This window comes from Schistocerca serialis, chromosome 11, assembly GCF_023864345.2.
Source record: "Schistocerca serialis cubense isolate TAMUIC-IGC-003099 chromosome 11, iqSchSeri2.2, whole genome shotgun sequence".
NCBI lineage: Eukaryota > Metazoa > Arthropoda > Insecta > Orthoptera > Acrididae > Schistocerca > Schistocerca serialis.
Window position 1 is genome coordinate 172,954,212 of NC_064648.1, and position 12,671 is coordinate 172,966,882.

General features: G+C 40.9%; 1 protein-coding gene across 1 annotated transcript in view; it reads right to left on the reverse strand.

Annotated features, from left to right (window-relative positions):
* Positions 1-12,671, reverse strand: part of LOC126426606 (uncharacterized) — a 166,771-nt gene that overhangs the window by 28,935 nt on the left and 125,165 nt on the right. The window lies entirely within an intron of this gene.

The window sequence follows — 12,671 nt, forward strand, 5'->3', positions numbered from 1 at the left end:
TATACAAAGATTTTTTTTAGAACATTGCTAATTCTTCTGTATCCCTACAAGACCCTTTTTGTGGCAGACAGCATTCCATCCAGTTATAAACTAATCTATGCAATCTTCTCCTCTGGTACCAGTACACCTGTTCACCAGCCACCAACCTGCATCCCCTGGCATCATTCTGGCCTCGAAATCACTCAACCGCATCCTTCACTGAGGCTTCAACTACCTCTCCTCCTCCCCGGCTGGAAGGATATCCTAACAAAATTCCTACTCACATCACCCAAAGTTGTGTTCCACCAGCCACCCAACTTACAGAATACCTTTACCCACCTTAGTTCCAATCCTGCTCCCAACCCTTCACACCATGCGTCATTCTCTTTTTGTTGGCCCTTGTGCAAGACCGTTCCCCTTACACCCGACATCACCTGCAACCACTGTCCAGTCACAGGCTCTGACTACCCAACAAAAGGCAGGGCCACACGTGAAAGCGACCACATTATACACTAATGAGAAGAACATTATGACCACCTGCTTAATAGTTTGTCCATCCTTTGAATGAAATACATGACTAATTCGGCATATCAGGGATCCAATAGCTTGTCGGTATGTTTGTGCCATTAGATGTCTATGCGCATTTCGCGTAAATAATGGGCTGCTGGTTTGCAGTGATGACGGTGGCCAATAGCGACCCAGACGCGTTCCACAGCATTTACATCAGGTGAATTCGGCTGCCGAGACATCAAAGTGAGTTCACTATAATGCCCCCAAACCACTGTAGCATGGTTCTAGTACCGAGACACGGACAATTACACTGCTAGAAGATGACATCGCCGTCGGGGAAGACACCGAGCGTGAAGGTTGGCTAAATGGCTCTGAGCACTATGGGACTTAACATCTGAGGTCATCAGTCCCCTGAACGTGAAGGGATGGAGGTGGTTCGCAAATGTCAGCGTGTATTTGATTACTACCACAGCCCCGTGCAAGCGAAGGAGAATGTCTCCCACAGCACAACACTGCTCCCACCGGCCCGTGTCCATGGCGCACTGCACATTTCGAGCCACCATTCACCTCGAGGACAGTGCTCGCGGAGACGACCGGTCACCTGGTGTAGGAAACATGTAGTTCATCCTACGTGCTGACAGGTTTCCATTAATTGACGGTCGAATCCCGACGGTCCATAACCACTGGAGTCGTAACTGACAATGTCATTGGGTCAACATACGAACGTGCTGTGGAGCTCCACGTTTGACAATTTACGGTATACAGTGTACCCAAAAATATGTGTGCATTCACCGGCACTGTGCTCTTTAGGCTGAGATGCCACAGATTGCCACCTATCCTACTTTACAGAGCAGACCGGCCTCCGAGCTCCACGTTCCGTGAAAATTCATGGATGTACGACCGTTTAGCGCCTACTGGTAGTTTCACTGTCCTACTTCTTTCTGTAGATGCTCACGATAGTAACACACGAACATTCGATCAGCTTTGTCATTTTCGAGATACCGGTTCACAGGCTCTGCGTAATAACAATCTGCCCTTTGTCGAAGTCGCTTATCTCAGTGGGTTTCCCTATTTGCAGCCCATATCTTCACTAGGGTGATCCCCCATTCGTGTCTGCTCCACTTACATACCTTTGTTACCACATCACTTGCCCACAGCACCACGAAGCACTATCTGACATCATGGTGGGCAGTGGTTATAATGTTTTCGGTTATTGGTATGTGTGTCAGCTATGTTACAATTACTGTACAGTATTCGATGTTGGCATGACAAGTAATCAACTGGTTACTCGCTCGAATGGCTGCTATACAGTATACCGTACAGTTGCCTAACATGGTGCAAACCACAACACAAATGACTTCCAACAGCTGATTTACTACATGGGCTATATGGACACTCCTTTCCAGGAGAAATTTCTCTGGACAAGGCAGATGAGAATTGTCTACCCCATATATCATTGCTCTCACAACGTCCCTGGCCTAAACCTCCACTAACCTGTTCCCACTGCCTTACATTACCTTTTCCGTTCTATCTCATGCCCACACCACTCCTTCTCCATCGAGATAATTCACTGCTTTCTCTTACCGCTCTTCCCTTCCTCTCTCTCTCTCTCTCTCTCTCTCTCTCTCTCTCTCACACCTTTTCCCCCTCTACCTTTCTCACTTTCCTTACTTGTCTCCCTCCTTATCTCCATCTTCCTTTCCTCTTCTTCATCTTATATGTTCCACAATCTGAACTCCTTTCATCTTATTGTGCAGCTGCTGAGTCATCTGTTTTAAAATCTACGTCACTCAATCGCTCTACCTCCTCCTTGCCACTTGCTTCCTTCCCCAACCTGCCACTAACTCTATCTGGCCAGGAAACTGTTATCAATAACAGACAGTCACTCTCACCATGGCATGGTTATGTTTTCTGTTGTCTGTGTATGTGAATGTGCATACATCCACTAGAGAAAGAGCGAAAGTTTGTCAACTAGTACGAACAGTTTCCTATTTTGTGTTTCTAAGTGCCACACATCAGTCAGCTGTAAGAGAGCGATTGCTTTTCCTTCATTTTAGGTAAAGAGAAAGAAAGGATGGCCAGATAAGAATATTATTTTGTGCTGTCATTTATATCATAATATGACTTACGAAGAATGTTTACTCATTTGAGTGTGATGCTGTTACTATAATAAAACACTTATTAACAACATTCAAGATGTGCAAAACAGTAGACACTGAAAGATTTGTCGGGAATAATTGCAATTCAAGCACCTGTTGACAGAAACACTTTAAGAAGAAAAAAGTATCTAGTTTCAATATTCGCAGTGTATTTCTCCAGGATGAAGAGGGATAGGTTGGGATGGTTTGAAAATGTAGGACATGTCACTCAGAGCCAAGACAGAGAGAGCCAAATCTGTACCAAGTACGACAGAAGACAAAGATGAAGGAAAAGGTGTAAACGAGTAGGATGTCACAGACAGAACACTGATAAGCACTGTGTCAGTGTAAGAGCTGATTGACAGATAAAGTGGGAAGTAAAGACGAATTAAAGACAGAAATGTGAAGTAGTAAAAACAGTTTAATTAAAAACTGTGACAAGAACAGAAAAGGAGAGCGGGACAATCCGAAAGCAGATATAGGGGAAGGATGAAGACTTAAAAATAAATAAATAAATAAATAAATAAAATAGATAAAAAAATGGGACAGTGGAAATAATGCAATTCCTCTCACAAAAAAGGGGAAATGTTTCGTATTATTCTAGGGCATTGCGGAAGTGACTGGAGTACTTACAAGATAAATTGATAAACGGGCTGCAAGAATTGTAATGGGTTGACACAGCCCTTATAAAAGTGGAACAGATATGCCCACAGGAGTGAAATGGGAATCCTCAGAAGAAAACTGATACAGTACTTTGGAAAATCATACACAAGTTTTTAGTTACGTCGGGAAAAAAGCTTTTGGTTGCAGCTGTAAATAATTTAGCAATGCAACAATGACTTCTCGAATGGTTTCAAATCTTCTTCCTCTGAGTGCTTCCTTCCACGGATCAAACATAGAAACTGCTTTGAGCCAGGTCTGGACAGTATGGCAGGTGTTCAAGCAATTCAAATCCCAACTGCTTTATTGTTTCGGTTGTCTGTTTGGCAAAATGTGGTCCAACGTTATCTTGCTGCAGGATTACACCTTTTCACAGTTTTCTGCGAAATTTGGATATGATTGCAGGTTTCAGTTTAGTTCACAACACATCACAATAGTTCTCAGTTCACAGTTTTGTCTTCTGTGTCCCAGAATTGTATTAGAATAATATTATCAGCTGATGGTTGGTGTTCAAATTTCTTAACTTCTGGTGGTAATGGCTGTTTCCAAATCATGCTCGCAGTCTTACATTCCAGTTCGTGATGGTGCTTCCCCGTTTTGTCTACAGTTACGATTTGTTGTAAAAATCCGTCTCCCTCGCAATGATAATGCACCAAATGTTTCCGAGAGATGTGGATCCTTTGCATGTCTTATGCTTTCCAAAAATATAGCCTGTCGTATAAGACGGAGCACGCAGAACTGTGACTAATATGTAAAGTATTAGCCATTTTGTACACTGTGATTCATCTGTTTTCCATCACCATATGGTCAACAACTTCCAAATTGTCCTCAGTTGTTGACACTGATGGTCTGCCCGATTTATCCTCTTCACATAGAGGAGTTCTTCCCTGCTTGAAGCGCTCTATCCACTTGTAGATCTTGCTTCACAATAAACAGCTCTCACCAAACTGTGCTCGCATTCAATGAATAATTTACGCAGGTTTAATATCTTACACAAACAAAAAGCGAATCACTGTCCTCATTTCCTCCTTCGTGCAGTTCGACAATGAAGCCGCTATGTTTCATAGTCTGCTACAATACAACAACTAACATGGGAGTGAGAGTGGCATGTTGCATAGATTTGTTGCTGACAACAGTACTTCAGTCCTGGATACTAGCAGTGTTAGCAAGCAAAATGGCGACAAATTGCAGAAGTCCCTTTGGTTGTTGACTTCCCCTTATAATTCCATTTCATGAATGTGTCTATCCATTAAGTTTCGTACAAATGTGATCTTACTTCTGCTAAAAATGCCTCAATTCATAATAGTCTTTTCTTGTTTATAAGGCAACTTACTTCCTTTTTTCTGCTAAAGCTTTGTTGCTTAAAAATTTTAGCACAACAAGTAATGGTAATAGTTCAATGAGGTTAAGCCCATCAGCTGAAGCAAGAGTTTGAGCCATTTACATTAAATACATGAATTATTGTTACTTTTGCTGATTCCTATGACAGGAATAAGAAAATTCACAGTGTCATATTGAGTTGCATTTGGTGACCATTACATTACATGCTAACATAAACCGAGGAAAGGCCACCAACACAGGCCTGCTGCTGAAAAATGTGGAACAACTGGACCGTAAGTTTGACAAGTCAGGATTGCAAAATACTAGCACAAATCCAGCAAAGTGGAACAACTGGTAAAAACTAATAAGAGGAGAATCAGTTTCGGTTCTGGATAAATGCAGAACATGAGAGGCAATGCTGACAATGACTTATCTTACAAGATAGAGTGAAAAAAGGTAAACTCACATATTAAACTTATGTAGGTTCAGAAAAAGCTTTTGACAATGTTTTAAACATTGGAGGGCCCATGTTGGAATATCAACAACATTATGAAAAGGGCAGATTGCTACTCACCGTAAAGATGACATGCTGAATTGCAGACAGGCACGATGAAAATCAGGTACACATGAGCTTTCAAGCCCTTTAATATAAGAGAGCGCAGTTCACAAACAAAGACTGCTGGGCTTTCTTTACCTATCATCATGCAATGAAATCAGACATCTTACCCAAGATACTTCCTAAATCTCCTAAAGTGGTGTTCAGTTGCTCACCCACCTCCACATCTAGTCCATCCTTAGGTCACTCCTAATCCCAACCCCTTGCAACAGGAATCATATCTCTGTGGAAGATCCAGGTGCAAGACCTACCCAGTCCATCCATCCAGCACTTCCTATTCCAGCACAGTCCTGTTACATGTTACAGGCTTACCCTAATTCATCAGGGACCAGGCCATCTGTGAAAGCAGCCGTGCCATTTACCAGCTTTGCTGCAATAATAGCACAGCTCTTTATACTGATATGACTATCAATCAGCTGTTCACCAGGACAAACGGCCACCACCAAACTGTTGCCAAGAGCAAGGTGGACCACTCTGTTGCACAATATGTGGCTGAATGTAACATGCTTGAATTCCTTGGCTGCTTCACAATCTGGCCCATCTGGATTCTCCCCTCCACCATAGCTTTCCTGAACTGTGCACATGGGAGTTATACTAACAACATATTCCCTGCTCCCGATATCCCAGCCTCAATCTATGACGACCTACTACCCCCACATCCTCCAACAAAGATTTTGCCTTCTCTGTCCTACCACTCCCTCCCCCAAATTCACGTCCCCTCACCGTCAACGTGCACTGTGTTACGGCATAAAGTCAAGCTCCGGCACACCAGTCGGGAACGATAGAGAAGAGATGGCTGTGTGAAGACATCAGCCAATCGCATGCCGATCGACCCCTCTCCAGGACGGCAACACGACAGCAGCAGCCACTATGTGAGGAGGACACAAGCACCGCAACCGACTGGTGACGCCTCAGTTGAATAGTAACTTCAAGATTAGCGACTTGGATAGAAGCGTCAATGCTCGTTACTTCACTAGTACACTCTATGTATACTCTTCTTATACTGAAGAGATTGCTTATGTTGTATGTTGCCCTTTGCTTGCGACACATCTGTGTAGTTGTCAAAGTTAAGTATTGCCATTTCCTTTTTTTGTAATAAAACTCATTTGTTTGGATTGTTTGCCTAGCGAACCAAGTACATAGGATTCCTAGACTCCACATATTTGATAACGAGTATAGAGACATAATATGTTGCTCATTGCCAAACCACGCAATGGTCTTTTCCATTTTCTGCTCTTCTACTTTTCCGCTCTCCCCCAGCCTCCACCACAACCTCCCAACAATGCATCTGGCAGTCTTGTCCTATCACCATGTTGCCCTGGCATGCTCCGTCAGGCGGCACATACTTCTCTCCCTCCCCCCCCCCTTCCCCCCCCCCCCCCCACCTGTTATCACCACCTCGACTTGACACATATACCGTAACGAAAGAGCAAGCAAGTGAGCAAATTCCGCTTGTGACACACTTACCAGCAACTTATACTTGGCACCAAGGTAAACTTCCAATTTCAGTGTATACATTAAAATACACCGCACATTTCTACATTTATTCACACTAAAGATATAGTCTTGAGAAATCTGATGAATTTTTATGTATGTGTTAGGAAGCCTTTCTCTGAGAATTTACCTGGAGAGTATCCTTATGTGGATGTGAAATTTGGACATTAAACAATTTGGATAAGAAGAGAATAGAGACTTTTTAAGTGTGTGCTGCAGAAGGATGGTTAAGATTAGATGGGTAGACTGGACAATAAATGAAGAATGGAAAATGGGAGAAAATAAATTCAAGGCACAGCTTGTCACAAATGACGGATTGGTTGACAGAACACATTTTGAGACATCAACTGTGTGTGTGTGTGTGTGTGAGTGTGTGTGTGTGTGTGTGTGTGTGTGTGTGCGCGCGCGCATCCACCTAGTAGGCTCGTCTGTTATCGAAGAAGACACTCAGATTAGACTGCCCAACAACTCTAACTGGGACAGCAGCTATACCCTTAGTGGTGCAAGGAAACGGGTATGCAATACTGAAAAGCTACAGAGAGACCACCATCTATGGCTATCAGCATCATTACTAACAATCCCTAATAACACATTGATATTCTGAGACTTCACTGCAACTACATAACACAGACTGTATCAAAAAGAATCATAACTATTATGTTATTTGAGATATGTGCATTAACAATGTACTGTTGGAAAGAGCAAACTCTCAAGTATCAGCCGATTTAAAAATATCATAACTATTATATTATTTGAGAAAAGGTGTTCGGTCCATTTTCCTTTGCCGAAAACACTGTTACAGGAAGCACATATCTCGATATGCTTGAGAACCTTTTGATTGTTGGAGATTAATTCAAAGAACTTCATTTAACAACAGGATGGGGCACCGCTACACTGGCATCTGGACGTGCAGGAATTTTTAAATCAACGGGTTACCAAATGATGGATTGGTCGCACAGGACCAAATGATTCAACCTTACATTACTGGCCTCCAAGGTCACCGGACCCGTCTGTATTTAATTATTTCTTGTGGGGGTTTATAAAAGACTCAGTTTATGTGCCTCCATTACCAACAACAATGAATGAACTAAGACATTGCATAACAACAGCTGTGGAAGCTGTAACTCGAGACATGCTCCCTGCAGTGTGGGAAAAATTTGAATACCGCACTGACACACGCCGTGCACATCAAGGGGAGCATATTGAACACCTATAAAAAGGTATGTAAAAAAACTTTTTGAGTTTACCGGTCATCAGAAAACAAAACCCATTGTATATGTACATAAGTTTTAGAAATATAGACAAGTCAAATCGGATGATTCTTTTTGATATATCCTTTGTAAAGCTGCCAACTTCATACAAAAGAACCACACAGCATATTAGTATGGCAATTAATTCCTGACACTGGGAGTGACAAAGCATTAGAACATACACAAACAAATAAGATGCAGAAAGAAAATCAAGAAACATTTATCCAGGTACTCAGTTGGTAGGAGAGACATTAAAGGAAAGAAAAAATTAATTTAACGCAATTTAAGTAGTATTGAGTGTGTGTTAGTATTACTAAATGTTGTGACAATCAGCGGACTCGCCCCACTGTACACCTGGAGAATGTGTTACATGGACAACAAAGGGATACAAAAGTAACGTGAAACAACAGTGCAGATTAAAATGCTGCAGGTGCCGCATCAAACAGATGTGGAAAGTACCAATTGCCCACCTGCCTGTATTCAGCAGTCAAAGTAATTCACATGTAGAACAGCAATTCATGTTATAGCACCTAGTTATGTCGAATCGGTGTACAGTTTTGAACCTTACTTTTTATATAAGGTTTCGCTAATTTTGTTTATATTCATTTTTTACTGTAGCAGTAGCAAAAATTTCTTTGAAAGTAAATGGATATGACAATGCAATTATATACTTATTAAGTAAATAATGTGAATCTGCAAATATACAGACCATTACATTATTCTCATGGCATATGTTGATAGAAAGTGCAATCACCTCAAATTATCACCATCATCCTAGAGTGTCTAATATGACCAAATAAGAAATTTCCTGGCACATTAAAACTGCATTCTGGACCGAAACTCCATCTCTGAAACTTTGCCCTTTGCGGGTAAGTGCTCTACCAACTGAGCCACCTAAGCACGACTTACGACCCACCCTCACAGCATAACTTCTGCCAGTGCCTCATCTCCTATCTTCCAAACTTCACATTCTGGGAATAGCCCCCAGGTTGGGGCTAAGCCATATCTCCGTGATATTATTGCTTCCAGAAGTGCTACACTTTCAAGTTCTGCAGGAGAACTTCCACGAAGCTTGAAAAGTAGGAGAGGAGGTTTTGGCAGAAGTAATGCTGTAACGGCAGCTCACGAGTCGTGCTTTGGCAGCTCAGTCTGTAGAGCACTTGCCCGTGAAGGGTCCCGAGTTCAGTCCGCCACACAGTTTTAATCTGCCAGGAAGTGGAAATTTCATTCTACAGCCAAATAAATTTTCATTGATCATGTTAGCTACCCTACAATATCACAGATCATTTTCATATTTTTGTATTACTTTAATTGAACATTATAGAGAATATCCCTTTGGTGAATAAAAAATCCTTGATTGCCTTGCATATGGCAATATAGATGTCGGGAACAATCTGAGACCAGCATCTACTGAACAACAAAGTAGGTACTTCAAATAGGTATAACAATCTCCATTTCATGGGAATCAAAACATTAAGTACTCAACTTCCTTTATTTGATATTTCTTGTACACAGTTTATGTCTTGGTTTGAGAAAACACCACAGTATGGGTAAGGATTTGGAACAAGGCCAAGAAGACTATGCTGAGAGATGTTGGAACTTTACTCTTTGCACAAGAATCACTTTATCTAATTGAATTCTTGTCTTACTTCTAGCATCAATATAATGGATAATCATTCTGATCCTACTACTAGCAAAATTACACTTTTTATTTTTATGGGAATGAAAATAGCTGTGCTTTCAATATTTAGATGCATTGAACACATGCACCCCCCCCCCCCCCCCATACAGCCTGAGAGAGAGAGAGAGAGAGAGAGAGAGAGACAGACAGAGAGAGAGAATCTCGACATAAGTCACAATGTTTACTCATTGGCAGTATGTAACTGTGAGTTTAAAAAATGCAGAAAGCCTGAAATCAACAACAAAAATTATGCATTTTATCATTTTGTGGTTGCATGGCAGGCAAATGAGATATATGCAAGTAAAGTTAAATTTTTTACTTTGTGAAAAATTTGTGAATTATTAGGGCTGCATTCAAGCTCAGGCTTTCAGATATTTCTGGTAAATTCCAGATTCTTTCCTAGTTAGTAAGAAATAGTACTGCACCAGTTTTATTCGAAGCTTCACGTCTTTATTTTCCATCATCGTCAGACTTCTTACAGCCAGTACCTTCACTGTTCTACATGTCATGACATTTCACCCGAAACCTCTTCTTGGTAAGTAGTACCTTGTGTCCTGTTTGGCATTTCTATCACGAACCAGCATATTTCAGTCATTATATAGCACTTTACTCCTTGTTGAAAGCCACAGCGAGCAACCCATTAGGCATCAATTTTATAATCTTGAAAGTAACTCAGACTGTCACGTTTTGACCCTTGAACCACTAATTTGAATTTAATTAAGTCTGAACTCTGAGGACTAACATAGGCTAATTAAAAAATTAAATCAGTAGGCAGAGGGGATAACAGTGTATTAAGGCAGCAAAAGGTTTGTTGGAATTTGTAAATTTGTGGTAAGATCTTATGGGACCAAACTGCTTAGGTCATCGGTCCCTAAGAATAACACACGACTTAATCTAACTTAATCTAGCTTACGTTATGGACAACACACACACCCAAGCCCGAGGGAGGAATCGAACCTCCGACAGAGGAGCCGCGTGGACCATGACAAGACCCCTCACAGATCGTGCGGCAAGTTTGTTGGAAATATGCTCTTTTGCAGTATTTAGCACAGGTGATCTCAACAAAAGTGATTATTCTTTACATTTCACCCATAATCACCATTTTTATTGTGTCTGCCACAGTGAATCCAAAAGACAAAAATGGTGATTGTGAGTGAACCACAAAAGATAAACATAATTATTCTCGCTGTCACTTTCGTAGATTTTTTGAGATCTATATTTTAGTATGACATCAAATTATGTACCACTTGATTAGGCAGCATGTCGCTGCCAGCACACTCTTTAGTTTATATAACAGATACCTTTAAATCACTGAACAAACTTTCATCAAACATACGTCATGACAATCCTGATTAAGCTAGCCTTCCAATAGATGTAAAAACGGCATTGAAACCGATGTATCTGTGTTGGAGATGTCCTGTCACAAACACAGACAGACATTATCACGTAACGCCTGACTTAGCGCGATGGGGCAGTGGAGGGGCTGCACACATTGCAAGGTGTGCTGCTTCGATATTTATTCATCCTAACAATTCTAGTGGGACGCGAACAAAGCTGTGGGTGTCTGTAATCAAATTATGTTTTTAATATGTGTATCATATGTGAAAATGACTGCAATAAAATAAACCTGTGTGTGTGTGTGTGTGTGTGTGTGTGTGTGTGTGTGTGTGTGTGCGCGTGCGCGCGCCCGCATGAGTGGGAGGGGGGGTGGGGGGCACATGCACACGTGCATTTATTTTAAAATTAGTCTTACACAGAGCATGCTCACCCTCCAGTTCCTTGGGGCCCCCCCCAACAGATTCAGATCCACAGAATTTTTGTAAAATTTTATCTATATTAGCTGGTATGTCATTTTCCTTCAGAACTATTAAACTGAACTTTCTAGCACCTAGAATAACTAACATCTTCATCTTTCATTTTGACAACATCCTACTGTTTGATTGCTCAACAATTCCTCAAGCAAGCCTTTTGTTTTTACATCTTTCTTCTCAGAAAATGGGACAACATCAGATTTCCTGGAAAAAAGTACTAGCTCTTTAAATTTCAATTTGTACTCAAAACACTTCACTTCACTAGACCTGCTATGTCTGGAAACAATTTTCTATTTTGAATTAACAGTCTCTTCAGATCGTTCTTTTTCTAGCTTTTATACCCCTTATATTCTCAGTTTTCTTTTTCATCTCCAATAACACTTTCATCTTCCTCTATGCTCAAGCACTGTGGCTATCCATATTTGAAGAAAAAAACAAGTTTAGTATCTCAAAACAACGACTTTTCTTTCCTCTTGACTACAGAGGTCACTGCAGTTTTAAACACTGATAATTTATATGAAACCATATTTAAGTAACACTCTTTTAAATAAGAAGTATTTAAAAATTTTTGATTTATAAAGCTCAATAAAAGTGTATCAATGATAGTTAAAAAACAGAATTTCCTGAGATTTTACAAAATTTCCTAAATTCCTTGAGATTTCCTTTATTTTTCCAGATAAAATGTAACACCCTGAGAATGTCAGGTTTTCCAGAAGAATTTCCACTCTGCCAGGTCATCCACGTACCACTAAAAATTTACAATCAAACTGCTGTCACATCAATTCAACAGTTTATAACACTTCTTGCTTAACATCTTTCCAGTAGATCCTATAATTCCGATTCCTGAAACATGCATAATTACTATAATTACTATTCCTTCTCTGTTTTTAATAGACTCACAAAACACCTGGGAATCTCCATTTAATTCATTCCTATGGTCTTGTAAACATATAACAGGTACTCCTTAAATATTAGCTAAAATGGACGATGATGCCATACTTCATTACCACTTACCATACTGTCCTATTACGTAACAGCCACATGTGGTAGCCGCGCAGTCCGAGGTGCCTTGTCACGGTTCGTGCTGCTCTCCACGTCGGAGGTTCGAGCCGCCCCTCGAGCATGGGTGTGTGTGTGTTATCCTTAGTGTAAGTTAGATTACGTAGCGTGCAAGTCTAGTGACCAATGACCTCAGCAGTTTCGTTCCATAGA